A 23,980-nucleotide genomic window follows, 5' to 3' on the forward strand; every position below is an offset into this window, starting at 1 on the left:
ACATTTCACTCCTCCCCATATGCAACAACAACAACAACAACCACAATATCCTTTTCCGGGCCACCAATTCGACTACCCGGGTTTTCAATCATGGCAAACCAACATTACCAACCGAGTCTCAAGCATTGAATCTACCCTCTCACAAATGCAAATCACGGAGAATGCGCGGTGGGGAATCACCGAAAACCGCTACCACCATTATCAAGAAGATTTGGATGAGTTGCGTTATACTTCAAATGCAACTTTTGATATGGTGGCCGCAATGAATGCTCAATTCATGCAACAATTCCCCACCCAATACCAAGGGTATAGTGCGACTCGGGTTGCGGAAACAAACGCCGAAAGGGGGAGGATGAGAAGTAGAAGAGAAGCAAGGAGAAGAGGAGGACCTCCCGACTTTGGAGGTGCCTCAAGCTCACACTCTTGAGTGAGTTTAGGTGTAGTGTTTACCTCACACTTTGGGGACAAAGTGAAGATTTAAGTGTGGGGTGGACATGAGTTGATATCATGTAAATTTTGTAATATATTTCAATTCCATGCATTGTTCTCAATTAAAAAAAAAAAAAAAAAAAAAAAAACAGAAAAACGAAAAGAAAAAAAAAAAAAAAAAAAAAAAAAAAAAAAAACCCGGCTAGGATGAAAACCCGAAAGGGCATCCTAGGCAAAAATGGGAAAGTGGCCGAGGCCGGAGTGAAAACCCGAAAGGGCGCTCCGGGCAAAATGAAGAAAAGAGTGCGAGCCACGAGAGTAGAGGTGAGGAAAAGAGCTAAACCGAAAACCCGAAAGGGCGGTTTAGGCAAAATGAGAGAATTAGGAAAAATTAAAAAATCATGTGACCTCTTTGAAGCCTTGAAATCATGTCACATACTTGACTATTTCCATTTGGAGTTGGTGACATAAGTGGTGGAGCTCTAGAAGGCCGGAAGGGTAGGATAGTGATATGCCAAGGCTAGGAGGGGGATTTGGAAGACTACTTTGTTACTAGTGCTTGGCATACTTGAAGCATGGGATTGTGGTGACTTGTATTATCTTTGTTGGAAAGTTGTGTTTTGATTGATGAGTTGTTGTGAATTGTTGAAGAATGGAGGTGTTTGAGGTTGCCAAATTGATTGGAAGAAGAAGCTTTAGTGACCATGGTAGCCTTGTATTACTAAGTGGAGTGATAAGGGGGAGTAATAAGGAGGAAGTGTTGAGTTTTGGGAATGATGTATTGGTGAAATTGGTGGAATTAGGATCATCTTAGATGAGGGAAGTCATAAGGAGGGCGCGTGAGTGAAGAGAGTTCTTGTTGGTGGTTTTTGGGTCACTTACTCACTTGTGGAAGCTATGAAGAAGAGTGACCATATGCTTAGTAGAGGGATGATATAAGAAGGGAGAAGTGAGATGAAGAGTGGTAAATGAGGAATGCCCATACTACTTGGCCTAGGTGGTGAGTAGTCTTATTCTAGTTTGCTCGGGACGAGCAAAGGGCTAAGTGTGGGGTGTTTGATGAGCTCCCATTTCTACTACATATTGGCACTAATTTGAGCTCATTTGGTAACATTTAGGGGTGGTTTGTGACGATTTTTACATTGTTTGACCAATTCCGAGTGCTTTGCCATTTAGCACGGTTCAAAGTGGAGATCAAGAAGCCAATAGATAGAAGAGGAATGTCCAAGGAAGAGCCAAGGATAGGCTTGAAGAAACGCACCAAAGAGGCCTTCCAAAGGAGCAAAGGAATCAAGAAAGAAAGGCGGACTTCAGGAGCAAACTCGCACCGTGCGAGTTTCCCAAGCCCAGAACTCGCACGGTGCGAGTTTTCTGGGTTTTGACAGTTTTGATTAGCGTTTGTATTACGGGCCTGTCTTTTGTTAAGCCCATAAGTTTTAGGTTACGGGATGTTATAAATACAATGTTTTGCAATTAGGTTTGGATCATCTTGTCACTTTTATTAATCAAGTTTGTAATTTGGGAATTTCATCTTTAATTTGGGTATTAGATTTAATTATGGAGAACTAATCTCCAATCTTAATCCGACTCAAGGCTTAAACTTTGGTTGTAAGATCCTTTAATCCTTCTTTAATTTTAATTATCATTGTTAATCCTTTTGTGTTTATTGATTGAATTTTGGAATCCTTGTTTATGTTGAGTAATTAAGTGTGATTTCCTTGTTGCTTAATTAATCAAGTTCCTTAATTTATTGTTGTTGAGATTACTAAAGTGTGATTTCCTTGTAATCTCATATTTGCAACACCTTGTTATTAAGTTAATGAATGTGATTTCTTCTTGGCTTAATTAGCAAGTAAAGGATTAACTTGTAATTGGGAATTAATTGTGATTTCATTGTGTCTAATTACCCCTATTGAATCTCTTGTGCTCATATCTTCTTATTAATTTGTCCAATGTATGTGATTTCTACTTGGTAGAATTGATAAGTTGGGTTATTTGATTAAGTGTGATTTCCTTGTCATTTGGCCATTATTTAGGAGATTTGGAAGATTTATCTTCACAATAGGGTGATAATATATAATTGAAGGACTAATTGAAGGATTTTGTCAACTAAAGTGCCTAGCTTTGAGTCGGGTTAGGTCTTCCCTAATATTGATTAATTTCCATCTTAAATTCTTGGTTGTTTGCTTGTTCTACACTCTTGTTTGAATTCCCTTGCTTTGGTTACAATTGAAAACTCAACTCAAAACCCCCCTCTTTTATTTACTTGTTGTTATTGTTGTCACAATTGTTCTAAGTACTCTTTTAATTTCACTATTGCAAAACCCATCTTCTCTTGGGTTCGATCCCTAGCTTGCTATTATACTAGTTTATAATTAGTGCTAATTAGTGTGTTTAGTGGTATATAAATTGTTAATTTGGCCGTCTTTAAGTGCGACATTTTAGGCGTGTCAGAATGCTTCCCCACTTTGAAGGCCAGGGTCCCAGAACCAACATCAATAACTGCACCAGCAGTGTGCAGAAATGGCCTACCTAGAATGATAGGTATGTGGGCATCCTCAGGCATATCTAGGACTACAAAGTCTACGGGGAAGAAAAACTTCCCTATTTGCACAGGGATGTCTTCTAGGACTCTTATAGGCTGGACCGCAGATCGGTCAGCCATCTGAACGGTCATGTCTGTGACTGCAAACCTAGTCAATTTTAGCTTCCTAGCAAGACTTAAGGGCATGACGCTAATACTAGCTCCTAGGTCACATAATGCCTACTCAATAGAGAAGGTACCTATATTACAAGGAACAGAAAAGCTACCCGGGTCCTCTAGCTTATGGGGTGCAGTGTGAGTCAAATAAGAACAAGTTTCCTCAGTCAGTGCAACAGTATGCACGGTTTCAAGTGACCTCTTTTTAGAAAGCAATTGCTTCATGAACTTCATATAAGCGGGCACTCGATTCACTAATTCAAGGAAAGGTACTTGTACGTTAAGACTACGAACAACATTTTCAAATTTATTGAAAGATACCTGTTCCTTTGTCGGCACTAGTCTCTTTGGATATGGGGCTGTAAGAAGTAGCTTAGCCCTCTCCTCTAAATCACGCATGCCGGCATCCGTGGACTTAGGCTGGAAGTCCACTACCTTCTCTTTATTGAAGCTTGACCCCTCATCAGACCATCTCAAATGTGAGCCATTGACCGACATTGGGTCGAACTTCGAAATCGAGACGGACCTATTAGCACCCGGGTCTTGCCCCAATACTTTCGGGACTGTCGAACCCCGAAATAAGTGGTCTCTCAAATTATTGGGCATTGGAGGACGAAATTTCTCAATATCAGCAGTGGCCTCAGTCGATCGACCAGTGAGGTCAGTCGATCGACTGACTTGAACAGGACCAGAAGCTCCTGTAACCCGCACTTCAGTCGATCGACTGGGTACATCAGTCGATCGACTGATATACCTGGTAGACGCCTTTTTCTTTGTATTACTCGTTACAACTTTATTCTGACTCGGTTTCGCTTCACCTTTTGCAGGGGCATCCTCGACCATGGCAGGCCCCTCCAGGGTAGACCCACTCCTCAAAGTAATGGCATTTAGGGTCTCTTTCTGGTCAGTTTGAGTCGGTAAGTGTCCCGGAGCTCGAGTGGTACTTTTGCTAGCCAATTGAGCAATTTGGCTTTCTAAAAGTTTCATTCCAGCCTCTCTAGCTTGAGACTCTTTTTGCAACATGTTCTTCAACTCAGCAAACTCGGAATTTTGGGATTGTTGCTGCTGTGGCACATAGGGGGGGTTTTTGATATTGTTGTTGCTTATGATGAGGGGGTACATAGGCTTGCTGCTGCTGCTGCTGCTGCGGAGGTGGAGTTGGATTTAGGACATTCTGGCTACTCCACCTCAAGTTGGGATGAACATTAGGCTCATAGTAGGTGTTTGTCTGCCTATAGTGTTGAAAGGCAGCACAAGACTCGAAAGGACTAGGACAATTCTCTGAGACATGTCCCTCAGCTCCACACCTTCTGCAGACGAAAGGACCGTCTGACACAGCATTTACTTGGTAAATACCTCCCTTTGAAGCTCCTCCCAGTTCATACTTGTCAAATATCGCAGTGAGAGCTTCAAGTGCGCTCTGAAGGAGATTCAAAGACTCCTCCTTTGATTCCCCCGGAATTCCCATACTCGGCCTTGTGGGTGGCTAAGTCATCAATGATCTTCCACCCCTTAGTCTCTCCCATATTCTCAACAAATCGGCCATTGGTCATGACATCCAAAATAGCCTTCGATCGTCATACTGACCCGTTATAGAGCGATTGCAAAGACTCCATTTTTCGAACCCATGGTGCGGTATGGTTCGCACCAGCTTCTTTAAACGAACCCATGCTTCATAAAAGTTCTCATCCGGCCCTTGTTTAAAGCTCGTGATCTGAGCTCTAATGGCATTAGTCTTCGAGGCAGAGAAGTACTTTTTGTAAAATGCCAAGGCTAAGGAATTCCAGTCGGTGATCCCATGAGCGGCTCGGTCCAGATCTCTGTACCACTCCCTTGCAGCATCACGGAGTGAGAATATGAACATGGTCTCCTTTATACGGTCTGGGTCACACCGGTCGGCGGGGGTATAGAGCGGCGATGAATCGATAAATATCTCCATATGCTTGGCTGCATCTTCATTTGCAGCTCCCGAATAGTTCCTCTCAACTAGGTTGATATAGGAAGGCTTTGGTTCGAATTTCCTATCAGCTCAAGGTAATTCGAATCCCTTGTAAAGATTTTTACTGTGTCGGCTCGAGAATGACTTGTTATAGTTGCTTCTTGACCATGACTGGAATTTCGGAGAAGTGACTGTCTTAGCTGAAGAGATAGAAGCAGGAGATGTAGGTGGATCTTCCTCGAACAGAGCGTTCTCGTAGTAACTTGACAGAGTACTCAGCTCTTCCTCTGTCGGTAATACCCTTTGTGATCGTCTCAACTCGCGCAAGGATTTCTCAATCTCAGGATTGAACGGTACTAGTTCACCACCCTGTGACCTGCGCATAAGAAGAAACTACAAAAAGAATATAAGAAAAGTTTAAGGAACGGATGTCCCTTAAACTAAGAAAGACTAAATAAAAACAACTAAAAATTAGAACAATTGCCTCCCCAAAGAACGGCGCCAAAATTTGATACCCGTCATTTGTGAGTACCAAAAATAAGATTTATAATTTCCTATTAAAACTAACCTAGGCTAGTGGTAACAGGGTCGAACCACAAGGAGGCGAATGTAATTTCTAATTGTTTAATTTAGTCTAAGGTAACGAAAGTGGGGGTTGATTTGATTTGGTCTATACTAATAGCAATAAAAGACAATAAACTGAATAAACAGATAAAACAGATAAAAGAAGGGGTACTAGGATGGTCGGTTCACTATAGTTTCGGCGGCAGCAAACTAAGTCGGTTTAAATCAAACACATGAGGCGGGAAACAAGAGGGGTCAAGCTTCACTCTTAACAGATAGCATCTTTCGATCTCGCTATAAGTCCCTAATATCACTAATATTGACTCTCGTCCTGAAAAGTGACTTATAAACTAAACTTTACATATCTTTCGATCTCAGCATAGTTTAGTCATTTTAATTGGTGATCTAACAACTGTCCCTATCTCTCAATCTAACGGGTCAGTCATATAATAAGCATTCAACTGGTCGCATGCATTCAATTCGTCAAATATAACATTTAAAACAATTAAAACGAAGGTATACCTCACGTGGTCAGTCGATCGACCAAGTATGTCAGTCGATCGACTGACACGCGATTCAGTCCGTGTTATTCTACGCCGCTTACACTATAATTCCCCTACATCCTAGCACGAATAATTTAGCTACTCATACTAAGAATGATAACAACAATAAGATTGATGAAATAAACAGAAGAATTCATAATTAAAACTACGGAACAAAAGGCTAGCATAAAACGATAATTATGGTTTCGGGAACTAACTAACAATTCTATATCTATGAACGCAATTAAAGTAATAAACTGGAATAAGAAGAATACCAAAATCGCAGAAGAATTGTAACGGAATGATTGAAAGCACAACGAAAATCCGATGCGAAATAGTATCCCAAACCCTAATTATTTAATAACTAAACTCAATGTAAAACTAGGTAAATTTCTGAATAAAAACCGGATCATTGTATCTTTGAACTAGGTTACGTTATATAGAAAGTATACGTAACATAATTCCTAAACCTAATATCGCTTTGGGCTTTCTATTCCTCGGTCTTTTAATTCTCGTCTGAAGTAGCGGTGTGGTCGATCGACTAAGCATGGTGGTCGATCGACTGACTAGCAGTGTACAGTAGCCTCTGGATCCCGTGAGTTGGTCGATCGACTAAGGGTACTGGTCGATCGACTGCTTTAGCTGGTACTTAACTTCTATGATCTCGTGGATTTGTCTTTCGGGCCTTGAAATGCGCACCAAGCTCGTTCCTTAAGTGAATACCCCATGTCAAAATGCAATGCAGGATGCTCGAGGACGTATTTAGCTCAATTTCCCTTTGAATTCTTCACATTTCTGCAATAATGTACAAAAACACGAAAGTAGACGGAAATAGGGAAAATGGTAGCTTAAACTACACAAATGAGCTCTGAAATGCGTGTAAAATGAGGTATAAAACATCATATAAAAGACACGCATCACTTATATTGGCCAGTTGTTTGGGACGTTGGAAGAAGCTATTAGTGTTTGTGATGTGTATGCAGAAGCATGTGGTTTTGAACCTAGGAAGTCTTATCAAAAAAAGGTCTGTTTCTGGTGATGTGAAGTATAAATTTGTTGTTTGCAACCGTGAAGGTTTTAGAGATCGTAAGAGGAAGGCTACTGTTTTAGATAGTGGAAAGGAGCAGGCAACTCCCAGGCCTTTTGATATCAGGAACACTAAATTAAATAGGATTGGTTGTACTGCTATGATTGAGTTCGCTATAATGGGGATGGTTATGTTGTTTTTCAGTTTCGTGAGTGGCATAATCACCGTCTTTGTTCACTTAGAAATCAACAGTTTCAAAAAAAACACAGGCACCTCCATCTTTACCATAAAAAGACAATTATTGATCATTCAAGGGTTAATCAAGGGCCAATAAGGGCATTTAGAAATTTCAAGGAATATGTAGATGGCTATGAGAATGTTGGAGCTCAACTGGTTGATTTTAAGAATTTTGGAAGGGATATCAAATGTTTCATAGGAGACCGGGATGCTCAACTGTTTGTTAACTATTTTGAGGATAAACGTGATACCACTGAAGGTTTTTACTTTACTTATGAGGTGGATTCTGGTAAATGCTTGGTTCGTGCGTTTTGGTGTGATGCAGAGTCTCGTAGAAACTATGCTTTGTTTGGTGATTACATCACTTACGATCCAACTTACAGTACGAATAAGTATTGTATGCTTTTCACTCCTTTTACTGGCGTAGACCACCACAAAAGGTCAGTTACTTTTGCTTCGGCGTTGCTATTTCATGAGGATGAAGATTCGTTCACGTGGGTCTTTCAAAAGTTCCTTGATGCTATGGGACAGCGAGAGCCACACTGTATAATAACTGATCAGTGTGCTAGAATAAAGCTGGGTTTGCGTGCTGTCTTCAAACATGCTAAGTGCAGATATTGCATGTGGCATATCATGCAAAAGCTTACCGATAAGGTTGGGCCTGCAATTTCGAGAGATACTGATTTTGTCAGCCGTTTGAATGCTATTGTTTGGGATGCTGAGTTAGAACCTCTTGAATTTGAAGAAAAGTGGTGTCAGTTGGTCAATGAGCATAATCTTGACGGTTATTACTGGTTGTCAACCATGTTTAGAAAAAGGAGGAAATGGATCCCAGCTTATTTTCGTGATGTTTCTATGGGTTGTCTATTACGAACAACTCAACGTTCTGAGAGTCAGAATAATTTTTTCAAGCGTTTTGAAAATGCACATGGTACACTTGTTGAATTCTTGATGTGGTTTCAAAGTGCCATTGATGTACAGCGCCATACTCAAAAACAACTTGATAGAGACGATGATTGTACTCTTCCACAATTAGCGACTTCTCTTAAGTTGGAAGCTCATGCTTCCAAGGTTTATACAAATGCTGTTTTCTCAGATTTTCAAGTAGAAGCTTCTGCTTCTATTTGTTCCCTTAGTGTTGGTGGCTTCACACCACCTGTAAACGGTGTAGAATTAATTGGTATTGCTGATGCCAGAACGCAGAAGACCTACCAAGTCGTCTATAATTCTCTAACGAATGACGCTGAATGTTCTTGCAAGTTGTTCAACAGGAAGGGTATGATTTGTAGACACATTATCTGGGTTTACTCTGGAAAACAAGTCCACACTTTGCCCGATAAATACATTCTTATGCGGTGGACCAAGAATGCACATAAAATCCCTCTTTATGGTCCACATGGTGAGTTAATTGAGGATTTTGATGCCACTGATTTACGAAAGATGGAAATGTGCAAGTTATGGTCAGAGTTCTACGCGACCATCAGTGTGCTCAAGAATGTGTCTACGAAGGACATCACTGATCTTGTTGACACACTTAAACAATTCAGGGTGAAACTCAATCCGCAATCAGAGTCAATGACCAAAGAGCAGGAGTTGGAGATGCTTCTTGGGTGCAGTTCCTCAACTGAGGTGAGGATTCTACCACCTCGTCAGGCAAAGAACAAGGGTAGCGGGAAGAGAATGATCTCCAAAAAGCAACAATGCATAGCTAAAGCGGAGAAGCCTAAAAGGCTTTGTCGTAATTGCAAACAAATGGCTCACCATGATAAACGAATCGCTGTCCTAATGCTTTTGTACCGATGCCGACAATAAGGTATGTTGACCATGAACAGTCTATGTATGAAACTTTTTATCTATCTTTGTATGGTCACGAGTCGAAACAATACCACATGTTATTTAAAATAATATCACATCTTATACTAAACAATATCACTATTTGACGATACCAGAATGTGATATTATTTGAGGATAACAGAATGTGTCAACACATCTGTCTCAACTTTCTTATATTTTCCTGGTAATTTTAGAAACAATACCACACCTTATTAGAAATAATATCGTACTTTTGTAGTACAGTATCTTTGCTTGAGGATAACGAGAATGTGATATTGTTTGTAATTGTTCGAGATAGAAACAATATCACATTTCATTTGAAATAATATCACTCCTTATATAAAATAATATCACTGTTTCACCTTTTTGTATTTTCAGGATAGTTCAGATGAGGATGATGCTGATGATGGTTGATCGGTCGAAGGAGTTTTTGTTGATGACGCTCATTAATTATAGCAGCAGCAAATAGACGACATTCTTTATTACTAGCATATTAATATAGACCACAACATTCATTAAAGTATAAATTATACTTTATTTTATATAGAAAGTACTCGTACTCGGAGAATATTTGATTATTTTATTTGTCTCAGTTGTCTTGTTTTTGTATTTTGTGATACTGAGAAACAATATCACACCTTACATTTATATATTTCACATCTTACTCTAAACAGTATCACTACATCAGGACTACTATATATGCCTTTTGCTTTAAGATTTTCACATCTTGTGTTTTGTGTGTTGTCAAAATATGGCAGTTCATAATATGCTTCTGCAGTTTTCTAACACAATATCAACTTGTGTACACAACAATATAACAACATTGTGAAAACAATATCAACGTAAGACTTAAACTTACATATTCATATTGTGATATTGTTTAGTCATCTGTGTGATATTGTTTAACATATTGTGCGATACTGAGAAGCAATATCAACCTGTGTACACAACAATATCACAACATTCTAAAAACAATATCAACGTGAGATTTAACAATCCATATCCATAGTGATATTTTAAAGTAAACAGTGTGGTATTGTTTTAGCCCTGTGTGATATTGAGAAGCAATATCACATCAACTATTACACAATATCACACCAAACGTGAAATAATATCACACTTTAGCAACAGTTAGATGACATCCAAAATAGCCATCACTACTTTACCATTATAAAAAGTTACCATTAAATTCCATTTTGTACTACCATTACATACCCTTTAGTTTAATTACAACTTCGTTCTAACAAATATAGTAGTCCTAATTCCTTCCTCTACCTCTACCACGGTTCTTCGGATTTGCAACGGTCTTAATCCTACCACGTTTGTATGTTATTGCGGGCTCGTTCCTACGATCTTCACCATCTTTTCCGGAATCAGCTCCTCTGTAAAGCATATCCATACCAACAGTCAGTTATTATTTCTGGACACCTTTGTCCTAATTACTATCTATCTTTTTGTATATACAATTGTAAATTGTTTTTACCTTTTCCTAGGAGATTGCCGAAGAATTGGCAATTTTGTGTTAATAATCGGTTTCTTAGTACAATCCTCCTTTGCTGTTTCCGGAACATCTTCTTTATTTGTCTCCTCCACAACAACATCAGCATTCTCTTTTGTTTGAACTTCTGCCATTGGTACTTCCTCTTTCGCTTCCCTTCCCTTTCGCCTTTTTCGTTGTTCTTCCTCTGTTGCTTCAATGTCTTCCATATTTCATCCTTCCCATCTGAAAATTCTTTTACTTTTTTGATCAAAGGTGTTATGTTCTCATTTATGTCAGCTAAAAGTAATGCTACTGCAATTTCTAGCCAGTAGTATCGCCTATACACTTTTTGGTTCAGGTCGGCTTCAAACATTACACCCTCATATCGAATCATGTGCATCATTAAGAAGTTCCCAGACTCAGTATTATTCATCTCTGTCTTTTGCCAAGGGAAGTTGATGTTGACAACATCAAACGTTATTATATCATCTGCTCTTTCCACGTTCTTCTTTGCTAAGTAGTCACTCATGTGCTCCGCCTACAATATTACGGTTCACCATTAGTAATAATTTCACAAACACAGAAATCCATTATTTCAATGTTACTATACACCAATACTTTAAAGAACTATCAATTAATCATACCACCAAATCTGCAACTTTGTGTATTTGTGTTTGCTCCCAGTCGGGGTACTCTGTGTTGTCCAAAGACTTCCCTTTGTCTCGGTTTTGAAATTTATACAAACACAGAAATAATGCTCTTTCCATACCATTGGAATAAAAACCAGATCTGCTTGCAGGTTATAGGGAACTGTGTTTCTTCTAATGAATTCGTCCCATTCTTCGAACATCTTTTCTTTAATCAATTCCCTGTTTCCAGCTCCTTCGGTTTTAATTTCCTGTTTTGAATATATATCTTACAAGTACTATTTTTGTTTTAAAGAGTGATTATATTTAATCAAACTAAATGGACAGCTTACCATGTGTCGAATCCCAAAAAACATCAAACTTGTTTCACATTTTTTCGTGTGCTCAATATGGTTGAGAATGAGGGACCAACATTCAATCACATTGCTACTGCGACGTGCTCATTTGGAAGCAACGAGAATATATCGTTTCGACAAGATATTGATCATTCTGAATTTGGCAACCACCTCACTTTGCTCCAAACATTAACACAAACCAAATTAAAATAGTGCGGACAATATCACACTTCTCTAAAAACAATATCACATCCCTTAAGAAACAGTATCACAAAAAATAGCAATTATGATAAAATAAAAGTACCATCAAATTTAAATAGTGCAAACAATATCATACTACTCTGAAAACAATATCACACTCTTTAAGAACAGTATCACAGAAACATACTCTAATGGGAAGTGTGGTCGTCCAATAGGCGTAGTCAAGCACTTGTTTCCTCATGGTCAACATCTTTGCACACAATGATTTGTTAGCCTTCATAAACCTTGAGACGACCTCCATGTTAGAATCGCCACACCACGTTGTTGTATGTGCTCCCAAGGCCATCCGATTTCCCCCTCCTCGCTTCCCACCACTTTGGCAGAACCATCTTCTACCACACCTACAAAAATATTTATTTTTGTTATTTGAATATATAATGCTTATATATAATGAAAATAAGTCAGTGTTGAAGAAAATAACCTATTTTTTTTTTTGTACAGGAGTTTGAACATTCTTTTTCCCACCTTTCCCTCTCTTTCTTTTGCTTCTTTGCTTTCCTCTTTGCTAGTAATTTAGGCAACAAAGTGTCCCTTTGATTGCATTAAAGTTTGTAACCTTCCTCGGGACTGACTCCTACATTTATTTAAATCGCTCAACACAAGCGTTCTTTGCAATCTCCCCCCCCGTACAACTGCCTCTTCTTTTCATCATTCGAGTTCACATTTAAAATCTTCACCCACAAAAAACATCATGTGGAACATCATGAATAATCCACAATCCAGGTTCAACTCTTTTGTTTGCCAATCAAAGGCGACATTTGTCAGCACATAGTCCTGTACTTTCGACCCACTTGCATAACCTTTACTGTTGAGGTAGTGCCCGTAAACAACTCCCTGTTTATGTTTATAAAAAATAACTATCAAATTTCAATCTTTAGCTAACAAAAACATTATATCCTTAGTTCTTATTTTTAAATATAGTACTTACAGTTAAATGAGCAAGGTGTACATGCTCCTCGTCCTCAAAATGATCATAATCTCGGTTGTCCAAGTAGAACATTTTTTCCCTCTTGGTGTCAATACAGACGCAAATGTAGTGGTCTTCATATAGCAAAGGTATGAACACCTATAGAAATATTTTATAGAAAATAACACTGTCATTCACAGACCATAGCATACAATATCACAAGTAATGAGTAACAATATCACAGAATATATAATACAATATCACAACTAAAATAGCTACCTGATTTAAGAAACAATATCAATACTTACTTCTGACAATATGAGATAATTAACTTAACAGTATCAGATAAATAACTTAATGAAGATCGAACTAAAAGTACTTTTAAATTCTTACCATATCTGAATTTAAATTCAGTGGCTGTTTATATTGATTTGACCACATATCCCATGTCCTCCATACGTCTTCCTTCAGTTTTGTCAGTTCATCAACATCTTCTTCATCTACAAGTAAGATTTTCTCCATACCACCCTGTTTGTTTATAACAGAATTGATTAGTCGTGTTGACACATTTTTCCACTTAATTTAAAACACAAGGAACACATGAGGTTTATGTTTCCCATACCGAGTGGGCAAGGCCATAGAAAATCCTTGTCGGTCTGTTGCTGTCTTTTGGCGCCATTTCAAACTGATTGAGCAATATTGCCCATGCCTCAATAACCACTGCTTCTATTTTAGTGTCAGGCAACAAAGACTCAATATTGCTCTTTGGTATGTTATGGTAAATACCAAAGTCACAGACAATCTCTCTGTACCATTTTCCAAAAAAATTAGCATATTAGTTTTTAAATTATTTTTATGTAGTAGATTAATTAATGTCTTACATTCAAAAAATAAACTTACGTCTTCTTAATCGCATGATCTGTAAGGAAGCAATAATCCATGACTTCCTTCCGACGCTTCAAGACAGTCTCAAATAAATGGTCTGTCGACCATGAAATCGAGACAAGTGCAAGCATCCCTGTCGGCAAACCACAGTCCATAGTACACCCCAAATTATGAGGTACCATATCTCGCCGATTCGGGTATTTTGTTCATGCTTCTGTCTGCGTGCAACAAATAGTCATTGATGCTCCACGTTCTCTCTGTTTCCAACTGAACATTTGGAACAACCTCCTTCATATGAGACCCCACACTTTTATCATCATTTTTCTCCCCAACCTCTTTTCCACCGCCTTCTCGTGCATGGGTTCTTAGTATTCAGGTCCTCAACAGTTGGTACATTGTTAACATTTTCCTCAACATCTTTTCCAATTCCCTCCTTAACATTTGTTACGTTCTCAACATTTGCTGTATTCCCATCCCTTTTTGCAGCCTCCTCATTCATTTCCTGAACCTCTTTTTCAATGCCCTCATTTGGTTTATCTGTGTTAACCTCCTCAACAGTCTTGGTCTCTCCTAAACCAACATTGATTACACCTTCATCAAGTTGTGTCAACACATCTGTCTCCTCATTTATTTTTCCACACTCTTTTTCACCGCCTTCTTGATTAAGTGTATCACGATTCAACTCTTCATTGAATTCCGCTGCAACGGGACTTCTTACTCCTACACCAATACTGGATATAACATCCTTCAATTTTGAATTCATGTCATTATCCAGCCCATCATCTTGGTCTTCATCATCACCACTGTCCAAGTTAGTAACATCATTAATATCATCATCCTGTTGTTTGTCATCACATGCCAAGTCATCATCACTCTTCTGTAGATCTTTATCTGTACATCCACCGTATTTTTTGTTCAATTCCTTGTACTGCACTTTCAACATTTCAGTCCAAACATCAAATGATGGCATCCCTTCTTTTGCTTTCTTCATTTCATATGACCTCGCTATCAACATGTCCATCAAGTTATGATACCCAACATCTTTCATGAAAGGCAGCGTTTGAGTCTCCGTTATACTGTTTTCAGGATTCTCAACCTCTTCTTCAGCAGCAGCATGTTCTTTAGGATTAACATCTTCCGCACCATCTACCTTCGCACCAGATTGTGTAGATGTAGTTGCTTCACCGATTGAACTTTTTGCTTTCATAGTGATCAGTTTTCTCATGTTACGTACATACCTACCTATGAACAATTCATTGTCCCTCTTCATACGTAGATAAATTTCATGATGTTGCCAAATTACAAAATAAATATATTAAACACTAAAATAGACTCTTTGATAATAAGAAGATATGACACAATAATAAGGTTATTTAATATCAACTTTCATAACAATACCACAACCTACTACAAATAATATCACCCTAGTGCAAAAACAATATCATAACAATTTTTAAATCAATATCACAACAATCTGTTATTCAATATCATTTGCTTTTCTAAACTATATCACAATTATCAATTAACAATATCACAATATCATACAATATATCAAACAATATCATATCTAAAATAATTATCAGATAGCAAATGCTTTTATTCAATATCAATATCATAATAATATCACAGCAGACTCAAAACAATATCACACTAGTTCAAAAACAATATCACAATAATATTTTAATATCATAGCTAAAATAATTATCAGTTAGGAATTTATTTCATTAGTGCTTACATCCATTGCCCTTGCTCTGATTTGTTCATCAGTTTCAACACCACTAGGCAACTTCACCATCATATACCCCTCTTTTGTTTCCACTTGACTTCATGATCGACGTCCCGAGTCGTAATATCTCTGGAGCTGCTGAAGAATATGGTGTTTTTTAGGGACTTCTTGTTCTTGACGGATGGGGTCTTGAATCTTTGATATTGGAGCATTCCCCAAAGATCTGTTTTTTTCTCATCATCCACTCTCTTTGACAATTTTTTATCGTCCCAATGTTGGATGAGTGGTAAAGTGTGTTCCAAAACATCGCCCTTGAAATCGAACCTATGCATATATGCTAGCATAATAACTATTACGCATCCACTGACAGTTGACTTTCCCCCTTCTTTGAACACCCTAACACTTCTAACCATTTCCTCAAATACGTATTCACACCAATCAAATTGGCTTATCCTTTTCACATGCTCAACAGCCTTTACCAGTTTCAAGTCCAGAGATTTATTTGAAGACGGTGCTAGGAAAATAGACATGCTGTAAATTACAAACATTCTTTTAAATTCATCTCCAGCATCATTACATTCCATCAGTCTTTCATGTACATCTTTGACCATAATTGGAGTGAAGTACTCTCAATCCAAACTTTGCCCTCCATGCATTTTTCAGCTTTGTGTCTGTCACAGCGGTGGTGTTTCTCATGTGAGCGACGTCCACTTTACGACCTTGTCGAGGAATTTGAAATATGTCATGCACATCGTCTTTCGTCAACAGAAATCAATTTTTTTGTTTTGAACATGTTGCTTGTGTGATCAAATGCCTTCAGCAGCAATTTCAGAATTCCATGTGGAATTTTTGTTAGTTTCAACTCTAACAATCCACCAAAGCCAACATCAGAAACAACCTTCTTTTGTTCTTCATTTAAGTTGGCAATCAACTCAACCAATTTCAGTGGCCTACATTTAGTTTGAAATGGTTGCACCTTCTTCTTTTTGATCTCAGTGCTCTACCTACCGCATCCTGTACCACCAAGTCGGCATCTTTGTTTCTATCGGTCTTTGATTTCTTTTTTGATGGTTGGCCCTTTTTTTTTTGTTGACGGCGGGATGCTCTTTAACTTCATCCCTGTAACACCATTTCGTCGACTTTACTTTTATTTTCATTACCATTTTTTGACCTCTTGCTTGGTTGTTCAACCTCATCATTTTTTGATTTCCTCTTTCTCTCCGTATGTTTTTTCGGGTTGTTTAGAAGTCAAGTCCATTCTCATTTGAATCAATATCACACTTCATTAGAAATAATTTCACACCTTATTCAAAACAACATCACTATTGTATGTCACTGGTAATAAGTATTTTTAAAGGAGTATACGAGTTTCAGTATTTCGTAAACACTATCAATAATAGAACTACACAAAATTCTGAAGATTGAGTACCACTAATATTGATTCAATATCGAGACCATACAAGTAATGATATTACAGGTTTGTCTTTCTCATTGCCAACACATATATCAACGTTACTCATTGTACTGAACAGAAACTCTCAATTCATGGACCTCATTGTCAAACAAATTCAATTCAGTGTTATGAAATTGTACTCGTTCACATTTAACCAAACGTTTAACCCTAATTTTCGCGATTCAAACAATTTGCAACCGTTATTTTGACAAATACACAATTTTGAACTCTCAATTTCACAATCGAACAGTGTTCAAACGAATAATTAAACGGTTTAATATATTAAACAATTTTTTAACCAGTTTTAACCCTAATTTTTCACAAATAAACAATGTCGAACTTTGAATATCACAAATAAACAATGGAACAGTGTTTAAACATAAATTTCTTCATTGAATAGGTTAAAACCTATTCTTAATTGATAAAAACAATACGAAATACTAATTTTGCACTTCGAACAATGTCGAACCCTAACTTTTCGCAGTCGCACAATATTCAACGCTAATTTAGCAGATTTAACGAGGAAAATATGCAATTTCAACTGTAACAGAAAAACATTCAATTAACAACTACGAAGTTGTACAATTATATGAAAATTATTGGAAATTAACGAAGTTTATCAATAATTTTGATACTTAAACTAACAAATACTCGATTTTAACAATGATTTCACTAAAATTGAAGTCCTCGAGAGAATTAAGACAGAAATTGTACCTGATTTTCAGTCAAAATGCAATTGAATTGAACAATGATTAGTATTTTTTCGTAAATTGTTGTTGATTTGCGTTAATAATCGGGAATTTTAGTGGTTTTTTAAGTTTTTAGAGAGAGAAAGTGAGAAGTCGAAAAAACGGACGCGCGGTTATGAATTTCAAAAGGCGTGCGTGTCTGTTTTGTTACCCTTTTTTTAAGTGATATTGTTTAGTTTATTGCGCGATATTGTATCCGTTACTCAGTCCTCAAATATTTAGTGGTTCTCACCGGATCCCGACTATATATATATATATATATATATAGAGAGAGAGAGAGAGAGAGAGAGAGAGAGAGAGAGAGAGAGAGAGAGAGAGGTTCTAGTAAGGCCCTCATATCAAATGAGTCCCTAAGTCCTTATAAGGGTCTTTGGATGGAAGGGATGGAGGGATGAGATTACATCTCATTGAAGGCTCACAAATCTCCCTCACTAATCCTGTATAACTCCATCCTAATCTGTATAACTCCTTCCTCATTCTAATTCTCCCAACTCACTCACTCATTATTCATTCTCTCACACTTCTCTCATCCCTCTTTCTCTCTCATTTTCCTCTCATTCTCTCAAAACAAAAAAACCAAATAAAACCAAACTAAAAAAAACCAAAAAACATAAAAACCAAAATCAAACAAATTCAGAAAAATAAAATGACACTCCACTGCCACCCCGACCACAACGCCGCCTCCCTCCACTGCCACCCCCGCATCTCTCCACCACCGCACCTCCCTTTCTCCTTTTTTTTATTTCAAACCACCAAACCCGACACAGCTCTCCCTCCTTCCTCTCCTCCCCTGCCGGACCACCAAACTCGACGGCGGATAACCGCCACACTTCCTCCACCGGACCCACCAGCTCCCGCGCCCACTAATCTTCCAATACCGCACTTCCTCTGCCGCCTCCCTACTCCTCTCCTCCTTGCCGCCCCCTCCAGTCCATCCTCCTTCCTCCTCGACACAACCACGACAAACACCCACCATAAGAAACCGCCACCACAACTCCTCGACACAACCACGACAAACACCCACCCAAATCTGATTTTTGGTTTTTGTTTTTTGTTAATTTTCAGATTTACGGTTTTGTTGTCATTTTTTTGTTCTTTATTTTTGCAGATTCAGTTTTCTTTGTTTATTTTTTTTTTTGGTTATTTTTGTTATTTTTGTTTTTGTTATTTTTGTTTTTTTGTTTTCAGATTCAGATCTTTGTTTTTGGTCTAATTTGGTTTGTTATTGTTACATAATTTTTGGTCTATTTTGGTTTAATTTTGTTATTGTTACATAATTTTTGGTCTAATAGATAACATTTTTAATTTTTTTGGTCTAATTTGGTTTTGTTATGTTACATAATTTTTTTGTTTTTAGATATTGTTACATTTTTGTTATTGTTATATGGTTTTTATTATTGGTATTTGGAATTTGGAATTTGGTATTTGGTTATTTGGTTATTTGTTATTTTTCAAGTTTTTTTTTTATGTTTCATATTTTGGGCTAAAGTTATACAATAATCAAAATAGAGTTATACTGTTAATGTCTAAAGTTATACATTGTATAAATTGAAGTTACACAAATTTTGGACTAAAGTTATACATCTTGTCTATTAAAGTTATACACTGCGTGCATTAAAGTTATACACACGATATATAAATTTGTCATATTTAAATATTTAAATGTTTAGATCTGACGTTTTTTATTTCAATTATTGTTATTGTATTGTATTTCATTGTTATTTGGTTTTTTTTAGTTATTTGGTTTTTTTCTTAGACGGGTTTTTTTGGTTAGATCTAGTATTGGCGAGATTTACGGTTTTTTCTACTTTATAGTTTTTGTTTACAATTTACATTTGTGTTCTTTTTTTTATTTTGAATTTTCAGATCTATATGTGAACACAACTAAAGTTATACTATCTACTACTAAAGTTACACTACTTACTACTAAAGTTATACACTTTAAACATTAAAGTTACATAAACTTGGATTATATGACTAAAGTAACTTTAATCTCATCTTCTTAATGTGTTTGTTTTCAATCTGAATTTATATTCCTAAAGTTATACAATTTTGGACTAAAGTTATACAAATTTGGACTAAAGTTATACAAAAAATGACTGAAGTTATACAAAAAATGATGTTAATTGGACTATATGACTAAACCTTACACAAATTTGTCAGTGAAGTTATACGATTTTGGACTAAAGTTATACGATTTTGGACTAAAGTTATACGAGTTTGTTGGACAAAAAATTTCTAATTACTTGTATTTGTGTGTTTGTGTGTCGGTGTTGTTAGACAAATAAGGACTAAAATAATACAAAAATGGACTAAAGTTATACAAAAAATGGACTAAAGTTATACAAATAAGGACTAAAGTTATACAAAAATGGACTAAAGTTATACAAATAAGGACTAAAGTTATACAAAAAATGGACTAAAGTTATACAAAAATGGACTAAAGTTATACGTTTAGTCCATATTTGTATAACTTTAGTCCATATTTGTATAACTTTAGTCCATTTTTGTATAACTTTAGTCCATATTTGTATAACTTTAGTCCATTTTTGTATAACTTTAGTCCATTTTTGTATAACTTTAGTCCATTTTGGTATAACTTTAGTCCATTTTTGTATAACTTTAGTCTATTTTTGTATAACTTTAGTCCATATTTGTATAACTTTAGTCTGTTTTTGTATAACTTTAGTCCATTTTTGTATAACTTTAGTCCATTTTTGTATAACTTTAGTCTTTTTGTATAACTTTTTTGTATAACTTTAGTCCATAATATTATAATTTTAGTCCTTTTTTGTATAACTTTAGTCCAAAAATCGTGTAACTTTAATCCATGATAGTATAACTTTTGTCTAAATGTAATTAAGATTTGAAACTAACACAATGTCATTGTTGTACATAATGTAAGTTAAAGTTATACATAATGTCAGTGGAGTTATACATAATGTCAGTGAAGTTATACATAATATCAGTGAAGTTATACATAATGTTCATTGAAGTTATACATAATATCGGTGAAGTTGCACACAATATCATTGAAGTTGTACATAATGTAAATTAAAGTTATACATAATATCAGTGAATAAAGACTAAAGTTTCAAATATATTCTTTTTAGATCTAATAATTTATATAACAAGACGAATTTTAAAGAAACGACATTTGTAAAAATAAAAAAGTATATCACCCAAAAAACGATATTTAAAACCCGATTTTTTTTTAAAAAAACGTATGACAAGAAGATATTTGAAAAGAATAAGTAACAACAAAAATTTACAAATAAAATAAACCGACCCAAACAACAAATTAACACAAAATCTAAAAAAAAAAAAAAAAAGTGACGAAAATAACCGAGTAAGATGTGCAAAATCTGGAAAAAAAAAAACGAGTTTACCGACGGCGGCGGTGGAGGTGGGTGGCGGTGGGGGTGGGCGGTGGGTGGTGTCGGATGGGATAGTGGTGGTGGTGGTGGTGATGAATGAGGAAGAGAGGAATGAATGATTTATTTGAGTCTTTTGATTTATTTGGATTTTTTGGGTTTTTTATTTATTTGGATTTTTGGTTTTTTTTTTATTTATTTGGTTTTTTTTTAGAGTTTGAGAGAAGAGAGAAATGAAATGTGTAAGATGAAAGAGAAATGGATGAGTGGAAAACAAATATATAGTAAATTAGTGATTAATTAGAGTGGATTAGTGAAGTAGGAGAGAGATGGTGAGATTAGCTAATAAACACACTTTTTTGGGGTTGATCTTGGCCATCCATTTTCACCATCCAATGGCCCTTAATAGAACTTATGGACTCAATACATATACTTGGCCTGAGTTGATCTCTTCTCTCTCTCTCTCTCTATCTCTCTCTCTCTCTCTCTCTCTCTATATATATATATATATATATATATATATATATATATATATATATATAGAGAGAGAGAGAGAGAGAGAGAGAGAGAGAGAGAGAGAGAGAGAGAGAGATTGGATTTGGTGATTTTGGTTCTTATGGTGAGTTGTGAGTTGGGGGAATCTCAGCCACTAGATTATATTAGAGATGAGTGGCCAAGATCAAATCTTTTTGTACCGGATTTTTTTTTACATGAAATTTTTTTTATTTGAAATTTTTTTTACCTCGTGTTATTATGCTATTATTGTGCCTTTTTTTTACCTGGATTTTTTTTACGACTTTGATTTTTTCTCTCTCTCTCTTTTTTTTTACCACATGTTATTGTGCTGTTATTGTTATTCCGCTGTTATTGTGATGTTATTCTGCTATTACTTTGATTTTTTTTACGATTTTGATGTTTTTTTCTCTTTTTTTTTACCATATGTTATTGTGCTGTTGATGTGACCATAATTAGCGCATATTTAGCCCCCGAATTAGCCTTATTCCCATGCTTTTTAGTGCATATTTGGGTCATTTATTGTCTTTAGTTCTTTGTTTTGCATATTCTTTGAGATTTTGATCCCTTGGTAGGAAAGGAGTAAGAATCTTGCATTTTCATGCCAAAACGAGACTAAATTGATTGAATTCAATGACCAAGCATCAAGGAGAGACAACATTAGAAGGCCTTTGTACATATTATAATAGTTGGGCAATGACGAGAAAGGATCCTTGCATCCCCGAGGAAATCCCCAAGGATTTTATGAAGAAAAGGGAAGAAAAGAAGAAGAAACAATGCTGATCTACAATCCGAGCGGATTGCCCTGAATCTGCCCGTCCTCCACAAGCACAATCCGTGCGTCTTCCTCCAAAGACGCCCGGGCAGCTCCACCAGAATCCGGCCGTCTTCTCCCAAAGACGCCCGTCTTCCCCTGCTACAATCCGCCCGTCCCGACACTAATACGCCCGGATTCCTCCCCAGCACAATTTCGTCTTCTTCAAGCTTGAAAGAAAGAAGCCCTTCCTTCGAAAAATACCGGCGTCTCACTGCTCAATCTAAAAAGTGTAATTACTAGTTTAGCCCTTAGTTAACCCTAATGCATCCACCTAATTTCCACTATAAATACCCCATTAGTCTAATTAGAAGAGCATGTTCTTCTTATCAATTATTAGAGTAGTTAATATCAATCAAATCCCTCTTTAGTTTTATAATCAACAATTAATCAAGTTTTAATACAAGTTTTATTTCCTTAATCTCTCTTTTGTTCATCCTTTATTTTGGGTAATTGAAGATTATTTGGGTTATTATTGGTAGATTGACAACCTCTCAATCAAGCATCAAGTACCTCTTTTATTCTTTGCTTTATTATTGGAATCATTAGTAGGTATAATTCTCTTAATCCCTTTTTAATTATTGTTAATTACTTTCATTTATTCATCATGTTTCCTTTTGTTGGTATGATTGACAACCTTGCTAGCATGATCAACATGATAATGAGTGAGTAGTGACCTAGCTAGGGTTAATGGGTAATTAGGGGAAACCAACATGGAGGATGATTTATGCTTAAATTAATATGCTTTCATGGTTTATTTGCTTGCTTGTTTTGATCTCAGCTCATACACATGTTATGTTTGATGAAATGTGAGCCTATGAATCCTTGCATTTTTTACCCATCACCTATCTTTTCAATGAGACTTGTAAGACATAAACCAACTCGAGTCTCATTAGACCATGCATGTTGTTGAGTAGGGAAGATTAAGCCGACTTGTAGGTGTTGTACAATCTAATCGATTCGGCTCCGGGACCTAAACTTTCCTAGGATTGTAAGATATAACCCAACTCAATCCATCACAACAATAATTGCTTGCATATAATTTGAGAACATGTTTGTATGATCAATTCCCATGATTCCCCTATGACCGCATGACACCCTAGTGCTTTTTATCAATTGTTTACAACCCTTTCATTTCATCTTACTTATTTACTTACATTGCTATTTAGTTTAGTGACCTTCTACATCAACCCAAATTGTGACACCCCTAAGACACCACTAGTTTCAATAGAAATCTCATCTCAATTCCCGTCCCTTGGGATCCGACCTTTACTTGCCTCTTTACTAATTTTAGAGTTGTTTGTGAAGTGATAAATTGTGTTTTGATTCGGACGTGACCCAACGACAACAACTATTCAATTGTGAACACGAAACGGACCGATCAAAAATGGCGCCGTTGCCGGGGACGGTGTTAACTTGATTTAGATTTTCTTATATTGTTATTAGTTGTGTCTTCCTTTGCCTTGAGGAAGTAAAACTCCTCAAGGTTTGTTTTAATTATTTTCAAGTTGTTTGATATTTTGCAAGATGGACCTTATAGATTGTTTTGTAGAGGACCACTTAA

The 23,980-nt window shown here is 36.5% G+C and overlaps 1 non-coding gene across 1 annotated transcript; it reads left to right on the forward strand.

The window, feature by feature from the left end:
* The first annotated feature begins 4,752 nt into the window (after positions 1-4,752).
* LOC141604041 (small nucleolar RNA R71) lies at positions 4,753-4,859 on the forward strand. Its single transcript, XR_012525866.1, has one exon. It is a non-coding gene; the product is annotated as a small nucleolar RNA R71 (small nucleolar RNA).
* The last annotated feature ends 19,121 nt before the right edge of the window (positions 4,860-23,980 follow it).

This window comes from Silene latifolia, chromosome 9 (assembly GCF_048544455.1).
Source record: "Silene latifolia isolate original U9 population chromosome 9, ASM4854445v1, whole genome shotgun sequence".
In the NCBI taxonomy this organism is placed as follows: Eukaryota; Viridiplantae; Streptophyta; class Magnoliopsida; order Caryophyllales; family Caryophyllaceae; genus Silene; species Silene latifolia.